The 18,232-nt window shown below is 44.0% G+C and overlaps 1 protein-coding gene across 2 annotated transcripts in view; it reads right to left on the minus strand.

The window, feature by feature from the left end:
* Nucleotides 1-17,855, minus strand: part of RNF41 (ring finger protein 41) — a 35,005-nt gene extending 17,150 nt beyond the window's left edge. Inside the window, exons 1-2 of one of the 2 annotated variants that reach the window (XM_079966418.1) lie at nucleotides 17,690-17,855; nucleotides 9,228-9,372 (exon numbers count right to left, since the gene is read on the minus strand). The gene's annotated coding sequence lies outside the window, so the exon portion shown is untranslated. The remainder of the gene's footprint in view (nucleotides 1-9,227; nucleotides 9,373-17,689) is intronic. The other variant, XM_079966419.1, reaches the window with a different exon arrangement.
* Between the last annotated feature and the right edge of the window lie 377 nt (nucleotides 17,856-18,232).

Genomic DNA, 18,232 nt, shown 5'->3' on the forward strand with positions numbered 1-18,232 from the left:
TAGTTCCATAATAAAAAGACCGCTGCCCAGGGAAAGGCATATGAATACACACACATCCTACAGTGGTCCACAAGGCTCGGACACAGTCAATTTGGATAATCAGATTCAGAATACAAACTGCACATACCTCTGATAGCAGGGCAGGAAAATAAATTGCAGTGGCTACAGCTTGTTCTGTCACAGTGCCACATGTAGGAAGTTGCAGTTGCCAGCATTACCCCCTTCTACTACTGGAACTACAGAGCCACTGCCCTTCAGCGCATGTAAAGGTAAAGGTAAAGGTACCCCTGACCATTAGGTCCAGTCGTGGCCGACTCTGGGGTTGCGGCGCTCATCTTGCTTTATTGGCCGAGGGAGCCGGTGTACATCTTCCAGGTCATGTGGCCAGCATGACTAAGCCGCTTCAGGCAAACCAAAGCAGCGAACAGAAACCCCCTTTACCTTCCCGCCGGAGCAGTACCTATTTATCTACTTGCACTTTGTTATGCTTTTGAACTGCTAGGTTGGCAGGAGCAGGGACCGAGCAATAGGAGCTCACCCCGTCATGGGGATTCGAACCACCGACCTTCTGATCATCAAGCCCTAGGCTCTGTGGTTTAACCCACAGCGCCACCCACGTCCCACTCAGTGCATGTAGGCTTCACTAACTTTACACAGGAACAGACCCCTTGGTTAAAAATACACTAACAAAGAATTCTCTTATTAGTTCCAAATACGTTTCCATGTCTTATTTCCAGCTTTGCAAATGATTCATTCTTTTGATCCCAAGATGCCACTTTGATTTGCTCTATCTTTAGAAGCAGGGATAATATTTTGCCAAACCATAGTGAGAGGTTCTTTGAACTTTAATACTTCCAAATGAAAAAAACAAAAACAAGAAAAACTCACAGTAAGGAGAAATTCACTGCGGCTTGCAGAGTCAACTTCACATAAATGAGAACTATCATAGTTTGTTCTGTGTGTAGGATAGTAGCAAAACTGAACAGAACAAAGCAACAACCATTTGGTACCTGGATAACAGTTTCCTAAGATTGTATAGCCTTCAAAATATTTAGGTAGCAAGGCTTCCTTCAGTTCTACCAAATGCTAGGAAGCTCTGAAGGGTTTTCAGAGCAATACCATAATTAGTTCAAAGTCCAGTGGAAGTCTATCAATGTACAATGCTTGTGCAGGATCTCTGGTACTACAAGCTCAAACATCAGTGGTCAGTAAACTGTGAAACCTAGACTGGTACACACTATTCAGTAGAAAATGAAGACATCATTTAACTGTGGAGAGATTGCATCACTGGTGGGGAACCTGTAGCTCTCTGGCATACATGTTTTGATGCTGATGCGATGTTCACAAATTATTAATCAAAATACCCAACTGAATGGTTCAGCTGTTAGACAGTCTGGTTTTACCTGTGCAATGCAGGGGAACTAAAATGCATAATACATGCTGCGTGCATGCTAAAAAGAAATGGGAGTTTATCAGGTTGATATATGGCACAAGAAAATAAAAGATGAGCAGGAATAAAATAAAAGATAAGTAGGAGAAACATGTGACACATGTTTCAGTATCCAAAGCAAAGTTTTATCTAAAAAAACAAATGCAAAATTACCCAGGACCATATCCCCTGGATTTGAAAGCATACTTAAAAACACTGACTGGGTTTGGCATTAGAAATAAACAGACATTTTATTAAGATAAAATCTGCAAAGGAGCAGTGAATATCTGCTTAATGCCCAAATGGATTTTCCGGTGTTATTTTGGACCAACCCTCCCCCGTTCCATACAGAAAGCTAAGAGCAGTTCTATGACAGTTAATTTTAGGAGAAATTAAATCCTGCTTTATATGCTATTATAATGCATTGACAGGCTAGGAGGGTGGAAAGTTGAGAACCATCCTTTCAACCTATTATGGGAAAGAGGCTTATTTAGCTTTCCTTTTAGGAGTACCACAACACCTATACTTGAAATGCTGCCAAGTTTTAACTATCACATAGGCATAGGGGACGCAGGTGGCGCTGTGGGTTAAAGCCTCAGCGCCTAGGACTTGCCGATCGAAAGGTCGGCGGTTCGAATCCCTGTGGCGGGGTGCGCTCCCGCTGCTCGGTCCCAGCGCCTGCCAACCTAGCAGTTCGAAAGCACCTCCGGGTGCAAGTAGATAAATAGGGACCGCTTACCAGCGGGAAGGTAAACGGCGTTTCCGTGTGCGGCTCTGGCTCGCCAGAGCAGCGATGTCACGCTGGCCACGTGACCCGGAAGTGTCTCCGGACAGCGCTGGCCCCTGGCCTCTTAAGTGAGATGGGCGCACAACCCCAGAGTCTGTCAAGACTGACCCATACGGGCAGGGGTACCTTTACCTTTACCTTTACTAGGCATAGGTAGCTTTCCCTATCTCTGGTCTCATACGGACTCAGAAACTGTTCATGTTTCTGCCTTTTCTTAAAGCATGGGTTTAATTGTAACTTATTTTGGTATTACATGGAGGCATTTTGCCTGTTACACAAATTTTCAGGAATAGCACTGTATTATCCTGTTTTCTGTAATCAAATTGTATCATGTGGCTGCAATCAGCTAATGCACCTTATGCTATGTAAGGCTTTTAAAATTCCATTTCCTTGCCAACGACAGGAGGGAGAGGGATTAGACAGCACAATTAAAAACCACAGTCTACTCATGTGAGTGGAGTGCAGGGATTTGGGTATCTTTTTGAAGCAATTGTTATCTGAAATATTGCTGTTGCTTGATCTTCAAATAACAGCATTGTCAGTAACTTCAATTGCTAAAGGAATAGCAACAGACAGCTGACTTACTCATTTCTGTTATTCATTGCAACTTAGTGCTAGAAGCCTACAATTCCCATGCAGCCTATCAGTTTACTGCTTTAGGAGATAGCTTTTAAGCTAAAACGATGAGCTGTCTAATCACCAAAAAAGAAGAAAGAGTTTAGGCTACCAATAGTAGAGTTCACAGTTTGAGAGACTTCTGAGATACAAATTTTGAGATACACACAAAAGCCCCCTTAAAAACCTGAATACAGTAAGTGTGAGGCTGATACACACAATAATAAAAACAACCAAAAAGAATGATGACACATACTTGTGGTTTGCTGATGGGAATCTAGTACAGTGGTACCTCGGGTTAAGTACTTAATTCGTTCAGGAGGTCCGTTCTTAACCTGAAACTGTTCTTAACATGAAGCACCACTTTAGCTAATGGGGCCTCCTGCTGCCGCCGCGCTGCCGGAGCACAATTTCTGTTCTCATCCTGAAGCAAAGTTCTTAACCCGAGGTACTATTTCTGGGTTAGCGGAGTCTGTAACCTGAAGTGTATGTAACCTGAAGCATATGTAACCCAAGGTACCGCTGTATATGAAAGCCAACAATCTAGCAGTTGGTTAAAAATCTGAGGTATATCTAGAAATATGGTTGCCAGAGCCAGACCAACTGCCTGTCACATTAAGAGCTCTGAATAAAAAATATATATATAGCAGTGGTTTCTCCTATCCTAGTCTGGAATCCTTCCCCTTCAGTTCTCTCCTGCTGTTTTAGGGTACAAGAGCCCTGGTTTGCTACATCAGGGAGAATAGCAGGTAATTGTATTTTATTTATTTAACAGAAATAATTTAAAAGGCACTGGGTTGAAAAGTGCCACTGCTGCATACTATTTCTCAGCCCCGGAACTCTGAAAATGTAGGGTGAATCTCCAGGTAATCTCAGAAAGATTGCATGATGCCCTTGTTCAGCGCAAAAAGGCCGGCATGGGGGATCAAATCAATGGCTCTGGCATTACTAACACCATGCTCTAAGCTAGCTACTTATCTGCACTGGGTGTGACTAAATCAGGAATGGACAACCTGTGGCCTTCTGTCTGATTTCAAAACCCCTCTACATGCAATCAGTTCAAGTGAGATCTGTCCCTACCTCTATAGGGCAAAGAGAAGGGGTGACCCCACTCACTGCCAACCTATGGTCACTAACAGGAACATGGCCCTTAACACACAAACAGTTTTATTCTATCATTTCCCCCCTTACATTTATATCCCTTTTTGTATCGTGGGACCCAAGTTGGTGTATAAGTGGTTTAAAGAGGTCTCCATTTCAGGCATAATCAGATTCAGGTCTGCCTTGCTTCAGCATGGTGGTGGGCTCATATGCCTTTGGACATAGGATGCCCACCCCTTACTAAATGATCCAGTCATTAGCAACACAGGAGGAAGGGGGGGGCCTATTATCAAATGGGGGACGCAGGTGGCGCTGTGGGTTAAAGCCTCAGCGCCTAGGGCTTGCCGATCGAAAGGTCGGCGGTTCGAATCCCTGCGGCGGGGTGCGCTCCCGCTGCTCGGTCCCAGCGCCTGCCAACCTAGCAGTTCGAAAGCACCTCCGGGTGCAAGTAGATAAATAGAGACCACTTACCAGCGGGAAGGTAAACGGTGTTTCCGTGTGCGGCTCTGGCTCGCCAGAGCAGCGATGTCACGCTGGCCACGTGACCCGGAAGTGTCTCCGGACAGCGCTGGCCCCTGGCCTCTTAAGTGAGATGGGCGCACAACCCCAGAGTCTGTCAAGACTGGCCCGTACGGGCAGGGGTACCTTTACCTTTACCTTATTATCAAATGAGACTTTTCACTGTGTCTCTGCATGCTTTGGTTTTGCATTCTTTCAATTAGGAGGCATGCTCAAGCAAAGTGTGACTCAAGCAAAAGCATAGGACATGAGTGAATCTTACTCTTACAGACATTTTCCATGTGTAGTTATGCACGCCTCCAATTTTAATTCAGAATAGAGCAAGCTACTTAATGTATGGCTTTCTGGGCATTGTAATGTAAATTAAACAGAAAAAGCTTTTGTCATTTTTAAGAGACTCCAGTTTCTATTGGAGCACCCAGGGACATACTAAGAATGTCAACCAGAAGAATTAATGACCAAGTTTGCCCATAAAATATCCCCTTTTTTCAGTCATCCCCTTTTAATTGTCTCTCAGCCTAGCCTACCTCATACAGTTGTTGTAGCAATACAATGGAGATGGAGAGAGCTGTGCTTCTTGGAAGAAAGGTGGGATATAAATGCAAAAAATAAATAAACAGAATAATGCCAAATTACGGCATAGTGAAAATGTGTGAGCACATGAGTTTTCAGAGAGGACACGCAGCTGTTGGCTGCTCCTCCTGTCCTGTGAGCCAAGCCATGGTCTGGTTTAGTGTGTCTTCCAAATCCTGACTTGTCTTGCTCAACATAAAGCATGAGCTGCAAACAAACTATGTTCTTGGTTTGCAGCTTGTCATTTGTCTAGAAAGAGACAAATCACAAGTTCAGGATTGGACAACATGCTAAGTCAACCCATGGCTTAGCTTGCAGCGTCAAGTACAGAGGGGGAGCAAGGTGGTCACGATCTTCTCCCTTGAGAGCCCTTGCGCTTGTACATTTGCACTAAGCCCAGTCCTGACATAAGCATCGTTTGGCTTCACATTACATGCAAATCTTACCGATGTGTGAAACAAAAAATGCACACAAAACCTCCAAATACATTTTTAGAAGCAATGTGGCTCATTGTTTAGGAATGTATGTAACAGTCAAGTGCACATCAATGGGCTGTGATACCCTAGAGGAAAATCTAGTTCATGGTTAGGGCAAAGTTGTTGCAACCCCAAGCCTCCTTTAAAAGAAATGAAAGGTGGGATACTATTCTATGTTAATCTTTTTCCATTTTTATAAAAAACTGAAAGAACTGAAGAACTTCTATATAATTATTGCCCTAATGAGACTTCCACATGCTAATTTCCTTTTTATGCACAGCACACCTTGCAGTCTGGATGTCGCTTGGCACAGATAGTCATTATGTAACAGACACTACTACTGGCGCCTGCTTCCAGTGTCTTAAAAGTGCTCTCTCTGCCTCCCAGATTTCAAAGTGAGGATAGTCTCTCTTGCTTATTACACAGGCATGTTATCAATTACAGAAATACAAGACAGAGCACTCTGAAATGTTCAAGTGCAGGACTAAGGTCATTCTGACTCCAATAATTCATCGTTTGACGATAATATGACTGCACCAGTTCACAGCAAAAATTCCAAAATGTAGGTCTCTTGCACTGAGTAAACTAAACAATTTATTCTTCCTGGTAAATATACTCACACTGCCCTTCACACATTACACCTACAAATACATTAATGCTATGAAGCAGTCGTCGGCTAATGACTTTACCTCTTGTTTATGGGAATGTGGGGCTCTATAGGGTTTTCAACTCAAAGAAGAAGGATGACTTGACTCTGTTGTCAGATAGAAGAAGTAGATATACAGACAATATCTGTAACTTCTCTTCACAATCTCCCAACAGTACACTTTAAATCGTTTGTGTTCTTGTGTTTTTAGAGTCTGTTTTTTCTAAAGAAATTAATGGTAATTGGTCATGGTAAGCAGACATGAATTTACCAGCAACATGATATAGTGGCCTACCAGTAAGTAAATTCTAGTACTTAAAAGAGATGGCAGTAAAAAAAGTACAGTGGTGCCCCACAAGACGAATGCCTCGCAAGACGGAAAACTCGCTAGACAAAAGAGTTTTCCGTTTTGGAGGTGCTTCGCAAAACGAATTTCCTATGGGCTTGCTTCGCAAGACGAAAATGTCTTGCGAGTTCCTGCAGGGTATTTTTCCTCCCCCCCCCCCTTTTTCTAAGCCGCTAAGCTGCTTATCCGTTAAGCCGCTAAAAGCCGCTAATAGCGCTAAGCCGCTAAGCCGTCAATGGGCTTGCTTCGCAAGACGAAAAAACCACTAGACGAAGAGAATCGCGGAACAGATTCTTTTCGTCTTGCGAGGCACCACTGTATTAAAAGCCCTTCCAGCAGCTTAGGACAAGTAAATTTGCATATCTTCTATTGTCCTGTGAATGTTGTGTTTAATTTATCTTCTTTAGTTGGGGAGAAGGTAAGAAAACGCCCATCTACATTTGTATTGGACTCAAAACTGTTTTACATTTATATATTGTTTTATTCTCAAATTGCTTTCCAATGTCTTACAGAAGACAGTTCAGAAATTAAATAAATACAATAAAACCTTGTGTAAAGTTCATTACTCAGAGGACCATATTTATAAAGCTCACAGGACCATATTTATAAAAATCATCTTAACTAATCAGAAGCTAGATTCAAGACAAGTAGAAGTCAGTTCAAGAAAGCCATCTTGTCACTAACTGCTTCAGGAGGGAAACACAAAGAGGAATTTAAATAAATATAGCTGCAGAAACAATACTTTCTACACAAGTAAGTAGTAACTAGGCAGAACAACTTTTCCATACACACATGAACTATTGACAAGTCCATTCTTGAAAGCAACCACCTTTCATTATTTAAGCACTACTTCCTCCAGTTTAACATCAAAGCCAAAGTCATTGCTTGTGTACAGCTTTTAGAGTGTGTTAGTGCTTGTAACTCTAAAAATAAGCTATGAAACAAACTGGTGATTTTATGTGATATTTCATGAAAGCTTTAAGTCATCTTTTTGCACTTTGTTCATACAGAGTGTTTTTCTCAGGAAAAATGCTGGCACGAAACACAGAGACCAGGAGCTTGTTTTCGCAACGAATGACAGATCATTTTAGTGTTTCTGCAGCCCAAGCATATTATTTTCACAGTGCCAGGCAGATTACTCCCCCCAAAGCGTAACCTTTAATTACCTTCCAGAACATTATGCTTCTGAAAGCAATCATGACACCCAAGTCGAAGATTTCTAAAGAAGGGAGGCAGATCAGCATCTAGTCAAACATAAGCCTCATAAGTCAACAAAACAGCTACTTGAAGCTGCTTATGTATAGTTCGAACATAAGCTCTGCCAGGCCCTCTGTCTTTGCTTACTTTCACCCAAGAGCAATGAGATCAAAAAAGGAAAAAAAATGGTAATATGGGATCACAGCACCAGGGAGTGTTGTAAAGGAAAAAAAGATTGCTGATTCTCTTTTCATCACCAAGTTGTAATTCAAGTATTAAAATTATGTGAGCTAATGCAGTATTTTGTTCAATTGGTCTTCCATATTCTGCTTTATTTCACTATTCAAAATGCTGCTGCACACCTGAGTTTCCTTGCCTAGCAATGACTATGTGCCCTCCAATATGTGTCTCTTACCTAACTCCCTATTATGGTGTTCAATAGCTCTTAAAGCTCTGCACTGCCTTGTTCCTACCTACCTTTTGTCTCTTATCTCATGTTATGCTCCTGACAGATTTCTTTGCCTCCTCGTTCTCCATTGCTTGCATATATTCAGTGGCTTTTATCTTTGTTTCCTTTAAGAACTTCTTTTAAAAATAACAGCAAGAGAGTGTTCCACAGAAAAGGAGCAGCAAAGTCTCAAAGTTAGCCTTTTCTCCCTAAAATTTTATTCTTTCCTAAACGTAAAAATATCTACCCATCAACTCTGCTATACAGTCAATTTAACAGAATTTTAGGCACGTGCTCAATTTCTTTATCTCTCATTTTGCCACGACTTAGTGTATTGTGCCCTTTCCTTACAGCAACATCCACAGCGATTAACCTCCTAGCAGTTCTCTTGTACTCCCTGGCAGGCTCTGAGCCATCACTTAGGAATTAGTACTACAGGAAATATTGTTTTTCTGGCACAGAAGCAACAACCTTCAGCAGATGCTGTTTGCTTTAAAGCAATAAGGCTTTCAGCTAGGAATCTTTCTTATTGCCAATTATGGTACAGAAAACACCCATAGGACTCAAACATGTCCTGTTCCAGAAACAGAGGATCTACAGAGTAAGTTTTCAGGTACTTCTGAAAGAGCTGAATTTGAAATCTGCATTTTATGTAGCTTCCCAAAAGTGACCAAAATAGTCCTACATGTACGAACTTTTGTCATCCACCATTGTTTGTCAAACAATGTAATGCAGAGAAGCCATTGGTGTTTGGGCTGCATAGCATAGATTATAAATGAATGCACCATAGTTGTAGAATTGAAGATCCTTTCAATATCTTATTTCGATTGGCAAATCTCTCCAAAGCTTTCAGTTCTAAAAGCTTCTAATGACAAAATAAAAATAGGATGTGCATACAAATATAGGACAACAGCACCCGGCTTGGGGTTTTGTTTTGGCTTTTGCCTTTCCCATAAGAACAGGATATGTCACAAACTGAATCCATCAATCCATTTAGTTGAATGCACAGCCACTGTTAGATTTCAATACAAAGAGAAATGCAGGTGTGTTAGCCCCAAACACCCTTTGAGCTCTGACAAAGTTGCTTTACCTTCTGTAGAAGAATTCCTTCCTGAACAGCAATAAGACAAAGATGACTTTCGATTGCTCTTTTCAAAGAGTATATCACAGTGGCCCATCTTCTTCCTGCTCTTCCTCATTCAGATTAAGTTTTCATTCTTCTCTGCAGCCATGATCTGTAGCCACAGGAACATATAAAAGAAGAGACAACACCAGACGTGAAATCATATTACAGATTATAAGCACTGTACAAGCAAGACATGTAGTTGCTCTATACTACTATTAACAACGACAAGAACATACATTAAGCTATTTATACCCAACAAACAATATTACATCAACTATATCATAAGACATGTGGACATAATTTTGCACTAGTAATTTACTTCATGCACAAAATTATAAGACAGCAAGGCATGTTATTAAAATGTAGTTCATTTCCATGCCCTTGGGCAGGGCAAACGATTCATTATGTACTAGTACTGTATTATGTTTTCGGCATTTTAACACCAATTTCCCAAGAGCAAAAAGCTTGATATGAAGCAATATTGCCCAATAAGATTGATCAGCTGGTACGATTTTCATGCAATAAAGTTCCTTTCTATAAAATCCTAAATCAGTGAGCATTTAAAAACACATTTTAAGTAGCCATTAAACACTGTCCACCCCAAAATAAAGTGTAACCTTATATGAAACACTACTACGCTAACCTTTGAGACAGGTTTTCCTGGGCCATAACCAAACATAAGGTTGGCAGCTGGATTAGACTATAAAACTTGATGCAGGTCCATAGGCACTGGTGCAAGCGGATCACTTACTCCTTTGCCTTTGCAACCTGCCATGCGCTCTGCCCCTGGAAAGCAACAATTTATTTATTGCATTTATATTCCATCTTTCCTCCAAGCAGTTCAAGTTGACATACATACAGTATTTTTCACTCTATAGGACGCACTTTTTCCCCTCCAAAAATGAAGGGGAAATGTGTTTGCGTCCTATGGAGCGAATGGAGAGGGAGAGGGGTCGGTGAGCACCAACCCCTCTTGCTCCCCACGCTTCAGGGATAGCCGCCTGAAGACTTTGGAGCGCAGCAGGACCTCGCGCTGCGCTCCAAAGGCTTCGCAACCTTGCTGCCACTCCTGGACCCGTTCTGGGGGCTGGGGTCGGGGGAAGCTCTGGCTTCCCCAGCCCCGCAGCTAAAAACGAAACCAAGACAGCGAGTGGGATCCATCCCGCTCGCTGTCTTGGCTTCTGTCAAAGCTGCGCACAGCCTCTCCCAGCTGGAGAGGTTCCACGCGGCTAAAGAGGAAGCCAAGACAGCCAGCAGATGGATCCCACTCGCTGTCTTGGCTTCTTTGCTCTTTGGGACTGGGGAGAGGGGGTTTAAATAAAATGTTTTTTCTTTATTTCCCCCCCCCTAAAAACTAGGTGCGCCCTATAGAGCAAAAAATACAGTACTTCTCATCCTTCCCAATTTATTCTCACAACAACCCTGTGAAGTAGGTTAGGCTGAGAAAAAGTGATTGGTCCAAGGTCACCAAGTGATCTTCATGGCTGCATGGGGATTTTGAACCCTGAACTGCAGCTATTCAAAAGTGGCTATGCTGTATTACTGCACCATACAAATAACTTATTTTGAGCATGGAAGGGTACAAGATAAGACTCTAGAATGAGGGTGGTTAACCCCAGATTCAAACATTCTGAAGATTCGTCCATCCCGATGACAAGTGGACCAAAACAAATGTAATTCTAAAAAACCAAGACTGTAAATCACCACTGCTATGATCCTAATGGCTGCTTAAGGATTCCGAGTCACCTTGTACTAGCAGAAACCTCTACCAAAACAAAGTGTAACAAGGCAACAGAAGAGGTTTTAAGAGACAGAGGAATCTGTGCTAGACAGCTGTTCCTCACTTGCCTTACACATAAGATGATGAACTAGCAGTGAAAACAGAGGTTTGTGCCACAAAAGCCACAGCCAGGAATCACGTCAGTCAGTCAGTCATCCTAAAGACCATTTTCAAATAAAACTTTATTCTCTCAGCAAACAGTTTTGGAAACAAGGATCAAACATTACACATCAGGCCATACAGCAAACAGATCTAGGAAAAATGCTCTAATATTACACATTAGGTCATCTCTTAACTGCACATCAATTTTCTTATTTGCATATCAATTCTCACTAAAGTTACTAAATGAGTGGTGTGAAAAAGTATCTCTAGAACTTTAGTAAAGATTAGCTGTTGACAGAAAATAAGAACATAATCACAGCTTTAACATTACATAGGCTTTGCTAAATAACTTTTACCTAAAGTTGATAGCTAATGATTCATGAAAATAACTTTTTAGATTAGCAGTTCTATGTCTGTTCTGAAGTTTAATTCAAAGCAAGGATATTCTAACACAAGCTGAAGTATTTACATTCCAACCTTGAATACGGCACATCAATTCAAGAGTAATACAGAAATCATACTCTGTACTTTTAAGTCATGATGTAGTCACCTACTGCTGTCATACGTACCATGACAGTGAAAAAGTGTTGCAGTAAACGGGATAGGTTAACTTTTTACACATCAACAGCAGAATTCTGTTCAGTAGATTTAAGAATACAATCCTAAGTGAGGATGAGTGTGTAGATCACCTGCCCCGTCCAAACATCTACCAGCTAGGGTAAAACAACAACAACATTTTCAACCCCCACAGAATTAGTTACTTCAACTCCATGCTGGTGCAGATGGAATGTTCCTGGGGTCAATCCAAGGAAAAATGGGGCCTTGGATCTAGCAGATCCAAAGAGCCTCCATCCTGCTCCTGGAATTCCCTGCTTCAGAGTTCAAAACTGACTACTAGCACCAAGAATACACCAATGGTGGATGTATGCCCACAAAGCTTTCTGCGGGAGTAGAGCAGGTCTCTGAGTTGACATGGCCCCTCACTGGTGAACCAGATTATGGGGCGGGGGGAGTTGGTTGCTCTGTAAGACCATAGTAAATGTGTCATGGACAGCAACCCAGCTGCCAATTTTGCTTAACCACTTTCCATTCACATTTAAGTTAAACCCGGGCATTAACCCTGCTCCAAAAATGCTTAAGATGTGGTGTTCTGTGGGTGGGGTGAAGAGATATAGTAATATCTTATGTATTCATTCAGAAGAGTTAGCAAGATCCCCCTGCACGTGTCATTGTTTTACTTATAGGTTACTGTTACGTTGTGCTTTGCAGTGAACATTTGTGCAACAAATAAGGGAGATCTCACAAGTTTTAGATAATATGCTACAAATCAGACCATTTTCTTACATGCTTAATGATGACATTATCTGTATCCTCCAAGCCTCATTACAGTGGTACCTTGGGTTAAGTACTTAATTCGTTCCGGAGGTCCGTACTTAACCTGAAACTGTTCTTAACCTGAAGCACCACTTTAGCTAATGGGGCCTCCCGCTGCCGGCGTGCTGCCAGAGCACGATTTCTGTTCTCATCCTGAAGCAAAGTTCTTAACCTGAAGCACTATTTCTGGGTTAGCGGAGTCTGTAACCTGAAGCGTATGTAACCCGAGGTACCACTGTATTCCAATTGTTAAAGTGCAACAATTTCACAAATCAAGGGCACATCTACAGGGCAGAGGACTTATGAAGATGTTGCAGTTGCACTTCCACATACAATAGCTCAAGCAAGAGAATAGACCTTGAAATGGCCTGGTTATTCCCCTGCTTGCTTACAGCACAACAGAATTTAGGCAGCAAAAATTTGCTTTACAGCTTATAAAACAATTAGCTTTCTTGTAATCTATGCTCAAACTAGAGAGAGAACACTTCCTTGAAGCATTAGGTATTCTGCCCTTGGCTCCTCTCCCAGCCTGAAGCCACGGCTTGCCATAAGATCCTTCAACACAGTATCTTGCTCAATTAAGCAAGGCTCTAATATGCACTCCCCATGCCACTAGTTCCTTCTAACATAGGAATAGAAAATCTAGGACCTTTCAGATATTGCTGGACTACAACTTCCTTCAACCCTGTTGTCATGCTTTCTGGGATTGAAAGCATTTCAAAGCAAATGAGGGACTCCTATTTCTTTTTTGTGTGCAGTATATGCTGGGCATTTTTGATTCCCTGCATTGAACAGGTAAAACTAGGTCATCTAACAGCTGAACCACACAGGTGGGTATTCTAATTTGAGGACACTGCTCTAGCGTCAAAGTCTGTAATCCAGAGGTGGGAACTGGCTCTTCAGAAGCTGTTGGGACTGTAGCTGAACTATGCCTGGGTCTGATGAAAGTTGGGAGTGCAGCAACATCTTTCCTTATACTTTAAGGGCTCATCCACACTTCGACTTGTCCTGTGCCTAGAAAGCACAGGTCTTACAGTTTCCCACTTATACTGTGTTTTTAGGGACGAGTCCAAGTTGTTTTGCATTTGCTGTATAGGTTTTGCTGGGAAAATATGCTCTTTACTACTGAATTGGAACAAACAGCAATCCGCTGAAAACAGTAATCTGTGGGGGGAAGGTTGGGCGGGAATGGGGGGCAAATGGAGGTGTGGACAAGCCCTAACAGAACTAATTAGAAATCTGTAACATGCTAACGGATCTCCCAGACTCGTTTTCTGTTGTGTTTGCATGTGTATTCTGCAACGTCATTGATGAAATAATGGTGCATTCGTAATAATTTATACTGGACCACCCACACATCATTCTGTTTTATCTACTGTTCTGTGATACTCCTCCCTCCTCCTGAAAAAAGGTCTCACTTGACTTCTAAGTTTCAACAGTGGTACCTCTGGTTACGAACTTAATTTGTTCTGGAGGTCCATTCTTAACCTAATGTACCACTTTGCTGCCACTGAGCAATTTTTGTTCTCATCCTGAGGTAAAGTTCTTAACCCGAGGTACGGAGTCTGTAGCCCAAGGTGTTTGTAACCTGAGCTACCACTGTACCAGGTCCTGGATTTCTTTCACCAGAACATGAATTCTTCCCAACAGATCCTTTCCTCAGAAGCGGTGCCAGTCACTTTTCTAGATCATCCCACTATGTGAAGGATTCTCTACCCATTGTTTTTTAAAACTTAAAACATGTGGAAGCGCAAGCATTTGCGTATCTACTGTAAACTGATCTGGGCAGGGACCTGTCTTTCTTGTGGCCATTCTGTGCTTTTTTGGGGGGGGTTTTAAAGACGGACATCATGCACATTACATTGGTGCTTTATATTTCTGTATTAATAGACCCTCCCTTTCTCCAAAGTGCTTAGGGCAGAGGGCACAGGGCTTCTTTCTTCTTCTTACATGCCTCACCCAACCCATCTTTTAAAGCTCCCATCAACTCCTACAAAGTGATTTGAAGCCAACTCTGTACCAAGTAAAACATTTGCTGCTGAACACCATGGCTGCCAGGGGACGCAGGTGGCGCTGTGGGTTAAAGCCTCAGCGCCTAGGACTTGCCGATCGAAAGGTCGGCAGTTCGAATCCCTGCGGCGGGGTGCGTTCCCGCTGCTCGGTCCCAGCGCCTGCCAACCTAGCAGTTCGAAAGCACCTCCGGGTGCAAGTAGATAAATAGGGACCGCTTACCAGCGGGAAGGTAAACGGCGTTTCCGTGTGCGGCTCTGGCTTGCCAGAGCAGCGATGTCACGCTGGCCACGTGACCCGGAAGTGTCTCCGGACAGCGCTGGCCCCTGGCCTCTTAAGTGAGATGGGCGCACAACCCCAGAGTCTGTCAAGACTGGCCCGTACGGGCAGGGGTACCTTTACCTTTACCTTACCATGGCTGCCGAGGCGTCACCCCGCCCTATTACCCCGATGACCATATACTGATGACTTCCTTTTTTTCTTAAAAAAAAAAAAAACCGAAACGCACCAAAATTGCATATCGACTACACAACCAAGTTCTCAAGGCAGTTTGCAAGACTACATATAGATACACAGTGGTACCTCAGGTTACAGACGCTTCAGGTTACAGACGCTTCAGGTTTCAGACTCCGCTAACCCAGAAATAGTACCTCGGGTTAAGAACTTTGCTTCAGGATGAGAACAGAAATCGTGCAATGGTGGCGTGGCAGCAGCAGGAGGCCCCATTAGCTAAAATGGTGCTTCAGGTTAAGAACAATTTCAGGTTAAGAACGGACCTCAGGAACAAATTAAGTTCATAACCAGAGGTATCACTGTAGTTGAAAGAAGCCAAGTGAGGCCTTTTTTCAGGAGGAGGGAGGAGGCATTTACATAAATATAGCTCTGGAAACAATACTTTCTACACAATTAAGTAGTAACTAGGCAGAACAACTTTTTCCATACACACATGAACTATTGACAAGTCCATTCTTGAAAGCAACCACCTTTCATTATTTAAGCACTACTTCCTCCAGTTTAACATCCAAGCCAAAGTCATTGTTTGTGTACAGCTTTTAGAGTGTGTTAGTGCTTGTAACTCTAAAAATAACCTATGAAACAAACTGGTGATTTTATGTGATATTTCATGAAAGCTTTAAGTCATCTTTTTGCACTTCGTTCCAGAACGAATTAAGTTCTTAACCCAAGGTACCACTGTATTACACACAACCTCTGGGATAACTAAGTCGGTAGAGTTAGATCAACCTCAGGCCGCGAGTTCGAGCCCCGAGTTGGGCAAAAGGGGGTTGGACTAGATGACCCTTGGGGGTTCCTTTCCAACTCCATGGTTCTACGAAATGGCCACAGCTCGCCAGCTTCTCTCCTCCACCCCAGGTTTCCCCTTCGCAGCACAAGTCTGGGAAGGTGCGCTCTGAGGTAAGCCCCACCAGAGTCCAAATTGGGGTGGGGGCAGCCCAACATTTGCGAAATGTGCAGAGGGGGGTGGGAGAAAGAGGAGCCTCAGTTGGGGTATCCGACACTCCCAACAGCGATATACAGTGGTACCTCGCCTTACATACGCTTCAGGTTACATACGCTTCAGGTTTCAGACTCCGCTAACCCAGAAATAGTGCTTCAGGTTAAGAACTTAGCTTCAGGATGAGAACAGAAATCGTGCAGCAGCAGTGGGAGGCCCCATTAGCTAAAGCGGTGCTTCAGGTTAAGAACGGACCTCCGGAACGAATTAAGTTCTTAACCTGAGGTACCACTGTATTACACACAGACAGACCCGAAGCCTCTGGGATAACTAAGTCGGTAGAGTTAGGGCGTGAGTTCGAGCCCCGAGTTGGGCAAAAGGGGGTTGGACTAGATGACCCTCGGGGGTTCCTTTCCAACTCCACAGCTCGCCAGCTTCTCTCCTCCACTCCAGCTTTCCCCTGGGAAGGTAAGCCCCACCGAGTCTAAACTGAGGTGGGGGGGGGCAGCCCAACATTTGCGAAATGTGCAAAGGGGGGGGGGGGAGAAAGAGGAGCCTCAGTCGGGGTCTCCGACACTCCCAACAGCGATATACAGTGGTACCTCGCCTTACATACGCTTCAGGTTACATACGCTTCAGGTTTCAGACTCTGCTAACCCAGAAATAGTGCTTCAGGTTAAGAACTTAGCTTCAGGATGAGAACAGAAATCGTGCAGCAGCAGTGGGAGGCCCCATTAGCTAAAGCGGCGCTTCAGGTTAAGAACGGACCTCCGGAACGAATTAAGTTCTTAACCTGAGGTACCACTGTATTACACACAGACAAACCCGAAGCCTCTGGGATAACTAAGTCGGTAGAGTTAGGGCGTGAGTTCGAGCCCCGAGTTGGGCAAAAGGGGGTTGGACTAGATGACCCTCGGGGGTTCCTTTCCAACTCCACAGTTCGCCAGCTTCTCTCCTCCACTCCAGCTTTCCCCTGGGAAGGTAAGCCCCACCGAGTCTAAACTGAGGGGGGGGGCAGCAACATTTAGATTTAGATAAATTTATTGTCATTGTCCGTATATACACAGTATACACAACAACGAAAATCAAACACCCAAGACCGGATTCACATACACATTTGCACGTATCTCCAACACTCTCATCCTATTCAGACATAATCTATTAAAACATACATAATCCAGAATATAACACAACCTATTAGAAGCATAGCATAACCTAAAACCTATCTCATTCCTTACTACTCACTGCTTGCTATTTCTTACAACTGGCCCTGAGATCATTGTTTAGTGCAATCAGAGCTCTTGGATAGAAACTATTCAGAAGGCGTGTAGTTCGTGTTTTCATTGTCCTATATCTTCTGCCCGAAGGCAACAGTTCAAAGAGGTTGTGAGCAGGATGGGTGGGATCTCTCAGGATATTGTGTGACTTCTTCAAGCTGCGAGACGTGAAGATCTCATCCAGGGTTGGTAGTTGGAGCCCAATAACATTCTGGGCAATTTTAACATTTCCGAAATGTGCAAAGGGTTGGGGGGGGGGGGGAGAAAGAGGAGCCTCAGTCGGGGTCTCCGACACTCCCAACAGCCCCCTCAGACGCGGGCTCCCCGCCTCGCGACGGCCCCCTCAGATAACCGCCGCCAACGGGAGCTCCGGCGGTCTCCCCTCCCCGCCCATTCCTCCCTTCATTTCCTCTCAGGCGCCCCCACTTACCTCAGAAACAAAAACACGCCCGCCCTCCAACGTCCCCCCGCCGCATACGCGAGACCAGGCTCGCTCTCCGCCCCCTGCACCCGCTTCAGGCACTCGCTAGGCCCCGCTCGGAACCGGCCTTCGCTCCGCAACCCCGAATTTCCCTTCTATTTTCTTCTCTTTTTCCCCCCCCCCAACCCGCTGCCGCCGCCGCCGGAAACACGCCAGATTCAACCCGGATGCGCGACCCCGCCCACACAGCGGAGTAGCCCGAGCCGAGACCGCTCTAGCCAATGGCGGGGCTTTGTGGTTTAGGTTGCCTCCGCCTTCTCCAGGCCAGAGAAAAAGAGCGGGTGGGCGTGGTCCTTTCCGCTATGGGCGTGTCTGGAGGCGGGGCCTAGATGGAGGCTGATGCTTAGATGCCGCGGTTCTGTTTGATCCCGCTGACTCGAGAGACGTCGGAGGCTGCAGGTTCTGGGGGTGACGCGGGTGGCGCTGTGGTCCAACCTTGTGCCTCCAGCTGTTTTTGAACTACAACTCCCATCATCCCTGACTAGCAAGACC

The sequence above is a fragment of the Podarcis cretensis genome (assembly GCF_951804945.1).
Source record: "Podarcis cretensis genome assembly, chromosome: 2".
Classification (NCBI taxonomy): Eukaryota; Metazoa; Chordata; class Lepidosauria; order Squamata; family Lacertidae; genus Podarcis; species Podarcis cretensis.